The following is a 4586-nucleotide window of genomic DNA, read 5'->3' as shown; positions in this document are numbered from 1 at the left end:
TGGTGGTGTAAAAGCAACCGATTGAGACGTGAACAGATATGAAGTGACTGAAAGCAAAGTCTCCTAAAGCTCCACTGCTTTTGGTTCCTCCTGCATTATGCTTGGGTCAGACGGGAAAAGACCTGGGGCTTGTTAGCCCCTGAGTGAATGATAGATGTGAAATTTTCCCTCCAAACACAAACATGTTCAGTGATTTCAGCTGTAGAATATACACGTGGGATGGAAAGAGGACCACCACCACATCCAGCTCTTTTTTCTCTTCTCTCCATCTATTTTTACAACTTCCATTAAATTCCCTCACTGATCGTTCAGCTCCATGTGAAGAAAGGCTGTGCGGCCTCACAAGATGATCGACTGAAAAAAGACCCTGAATTAATCCACCACCAGGACCGCAGGTGCTTTTAACCAAAACCACAGTGTGGGGGTTAACTTTGATCAGATTGTGCATGATATTTCCATATCAAGGGTTTGATAATACTCATTAAGTGTTGTTATTAATTTATACTTATAATTACAAAATACAGGGTGTCCCTTAAGTTTGGACACATGGGCAAAATGCATATTTTCAATACATTTTATTTCATTAGAATATTAATCAATAACAATCTTCAATGTGTTTTCCACTATTTGTGATGTTTGTTTGTTTGGAGTTTAACGGTAGTTACTCATTACACAAGGTTCATCAGTTCACAAGGTTATATTGAACACAATCATGGACAATTAGTATCTCCAATTCACCTCACTTGCATGGGAGGGAACCGGAGCACCCAGAGTAAACCCACGCAAACACAAGGAGAACATGCAAACTCCACACAGAAAGGACCCGGACTGCCCCACCTGGGGATCAAACCCAGGACCTTCTTGTTGTGAGGTGACAGTGCTACCCACTTAGCCACTGTGTCACCCCCTTTTTGTGATGTGTGTATGTGTGTTTTAGTAAACATAAAGTTAGTTATAGTTAGTGATATTTCCTATGTGTCTAGACTTTAAGGACACCCTGTAGTTTGGCTAAAAATTAAACCTACAGCGAAAAAGAAATAAAGAGCTTTAAATGCAAACCTGACGCTGTTTTGCTGATTGTACTACTACTACTACTATTACTACTACTACTACTACTACTACTACTAATAATAATAATAATAATAATAAAATGTAGAAGTATTTACACCAGCTCTTTGTCTTTCTTGGCAAAAATGGGACATTTTCTAATTTTCTAATATTTTAGCTAACTAACAAATTTAAAATGTAATCCCTGCAACACATTAAAAAGTAGGGGCGGGGCAGTGAAGGTACAGTGTTTGAAATTTTCTTTAATAAACAAGTAAATTGAAAACAGGTGAATTGAAAACAGGAATCTTGACATGGTGTAAAAAGAGGAGCCACCAAAGGATCAGTTTTTATAAGCAACAATTCATTCATTTCATTTTCATCAACTGTTTTATCCGGGTCAGGGTCACAGGGGTCCAGTTCCACTTGGAGACAACCCAAGCAATGACCTTACTGACTTTAATTACTGAATGGGCACAAATTCCCACAAACACACCCCAAACTCTTGTAGAAAGTCTTCACAGAAGACTAGATGATACTAAAGCTAACAAGGACAGAGGGAGCAAATCACATGATTTTGGAACTGGATGTCCAACAAGATCATGGTCAGGTGTTCCAGTAAAAGAGCAGTGGTAGCCCAGTTGGTATTTACTGGACTAGTAGTCAGAAGGTTGCTGGATAAAGTCCCACAGCAGCCAAGTTGTCACTGTTGGGCCCCTGAGCAGGACTCCTCAAATGTTCAAGTCATAACTGTAAGTCGTCTGTAAAGCGTCTGCTAAATATTGTGAATGTAAATGGTTGGTTTTCTGTAACGCCATGTGTAGAAACTGAATTTAGGAAGGAACTATGTGGTACATAAGAGAGATCCCACTGAGTTTAGGATTTAGAATGAAGTGTCAGTCAGCAGGGGGTGGTGTTGTAAAAGAACCCCGTCCCAAAACATCTAACACAGCAGCGACCATTCGAGTTCCAGTAATATGTTAAGACAGATACACTAAATGACCAAAACGATTAAATTCAGGTATTTCAGCCACATCAATTGCTAACAGGTGAATAAAATGAATTACATGCAAATAAATTACATGCTTTCTGGGAAGCCCTTCCCTGTTCCACCATAACAGTACAGTACAACTGTGCATGTGACCTTACAAATGCTATTTTGACTAAATGGGCACAAATTCCCTCAGACACATGTCAAAATTGTGTGTGGGTGTAAACTTGATTCTGCAATAGGATCTTTATAGTTAGAAAGGAACGCTCACTGTTTGCTTTATTAATTTAACCCCCCCACACAAACTCAAACAGTCCCACTAGCTTGAGAAAACAATTACAGTTATTGTAATACAGACCAGTGAAGCTGTTGAAATGCTTTATTAGTTTTGAATCGTCTGAGAGAGAGAATCAATTCTTCTGTTCACTGTTCGTGTCCAAAGCTGAACAATGTGAAAGTCATTCAGACCTCGAATCATTTAAAGTGCAGCCAAGTCATATGTTAACAATAAAAAGCAATGCAAAATTGTTTTTTTTTTGCCTTAAAAATATGTAAGAGCTCATAAAAATATGGGATATAAATGTTAAATGTACATCTAAAGAATAAAACATATTCACTACAAATATTTTTATTTTATGTAATCGCTGCCATTTTATTTTAATGTTCTTTAAACAATGCACAGATTTTATTGATGCACATGCGAGAGGAGTTATTTTCAGCTATTCATTTCCAATTCATCTTCAGTTTATCCTGATCAGGGTTAGAGTGGGTCCGGTGTCACCTGGAAACACTGGATGCAAAATGGAAATTCGTTCTAGTCACGGTGACAATCCACTAATCTACCAAAACTATTAAATTAGACTTTCGGAAGAAAGTAAAGCATGACTGACATCAGAGAATTGTTCCTACCCAGCTAGCAAGATAGATCTGGGCCGATTCCGGCTCCGGTTCGGCAGTGTCGGCTGTCTGTCGGCTCGGCACCCCGCATCTGGCCCGATTATGGCTGCATGTCGGCACTGTCGGCTGACTGAGACTCGGCGGAATTGCGGCACCCCGCATCTGGCCCGATTATGGCTGCATGTCGGCACTGTCGGCTGACTGAGACTCGGCGGAATTGCGGCACCCCGCATCTGGCCCGATTATGGCTGCATGTCGGCACTGTCGGCTGACTGAGACTCGGCGGAATTGCGGCACCCCGCATCTGGCCCGATTATGGCTGCATGTCGGCACTATCGGCTGACTGAGACTCAAAGCAACTTTTTTTTAAACCAATATAATAGTTGTATATGTATGTATACCATTATTTTACAGTCGCTTGATAAGCTTGTTTGACTTGAACCAGATGTCCGTAAGCAATGATAACTGACAAGTGATTTTTAACTATTACCTTAATGTTAATACGTACATGGTGGTGAGAGATCAGTTCACTACTTCAACATGAAAGGTTCCCTGTACGCATGCGTGAGGAGCCTCGCGCACTTAGTTCAGTTTAAATAAGAAAACCGTTATTTTTTACACTGACACTGAGGATTTCAAGGTAACGTTAACTGCTGCTCTTTAGGACTAAAAACTTACTAAAACATTATATTAAAAATACTGATATATTGTAGTAACAGAACAATATATATAATCAAATAATTTCGTATTTTTGATAATTAATTTATTATAGCTATGTTTTAACGTTAGCCAAAAATGCTAGCTTGGCAGGTACGGTAAACTAACTATCTAGCCAGCTATACATAAATATGGCAGCAAAGGCTATCAATATTAATTTAAAACATACACCTAAAGGAAACTTACACTGATATTATAAATACGATATAAACCATCTAACAATATAGCCAAGTTATATTACACACATAATATTTTAAAACGATTACATTAGTTACCTATACCTACAGCTGTATGCTTTTCGTGATGCCACTCCTGCTGCCTGAGTGAATCAATAAACCATTTCTAACCAGGTAAACATATTTAAACTACAGTTACTTTTTTTCTTATTCAAATTTTTCAGTTCCACTTAATGATGGAAAAGAAATGTTGAATAAGATCCACATTGATCTGTGAAAAATAGTTTTTGTTTTCATTCCAGAATTACAGACCAGTGTCAGGAGGCAGGAGATCAGCAGTCAATTATGGCAGGACAAAACATTTTTATAATAAATAAAAATACTTGAATAAAATATTGAAAAATGTGTTTTGGTGTACATTTGTTTTTTTCTGTTACTGTTTTAATTGTACTCTATTATTATTATTACATATAATTATAATAAAGTATATATATATTACAGAGTATTTTCATAGCAATAAGAAGCAAGAACAGTTGTAGTAGTCCCAGTGACCATTAAAGGTTACATATGGCTGGGGAAAGCCTATTAAAAATCTACTGCAGGCCAGAACTGGGCCATTATTGGCCCGATAATGATTGTTCTGGCTAGCAGGTGGTTAAGTGCTGGCATATTGCTGGCAGTCATGGCTGGGATCCGGGCAGCCGTATACGGGCCACAATCTAACCGTCATTCATTTTGACACCGGGCCAGATCCGGCT

At 38.5% G+C, this 4586-nt stretch overlaps 1 long non-coding RNA gene across 1 annotated transcript; it reads left to right on the top strand.

Moving 5' to 3' along the window:
- Positions 1 to 3586: 3586 nt before the first annotated feature.
- On the top strand, positions 3587 to 4235 carry LOC134319758 (uncharacterized). Its single transcript, XR_010013568.1, has 2 exons — positions 3587 to 4002; positions 4131 to 4235. It is a non-coding gene; the product is annotated as an uncharacterized LOC134319758 (long non-coding RNA).
- The last annotated feature ends 351 nt before the right edge of the window (positions 4236 to 4586 follow it).

This window comes from Trichomycterus rosablanca, chromosome 9 (genome assembly GCF_030014385.1).
Source record: "Trichomycterus rosablanca isolate fTriRos1 chromosome 9, fTriRos1.hap1, whole genome shotgun sequence".
Classification (NCBI taxonomy): Eukaryota; Metazoa; Chordata; class Actinopteri; order Siluriformes; family Trichomycteridae; genus Trichomycterus; species Trichomycterus rosablanca.
Note: the sequence above shows the minus strand (reverse complement) of the source record. Positions and strands in the feature narration are given on the sequence as shown.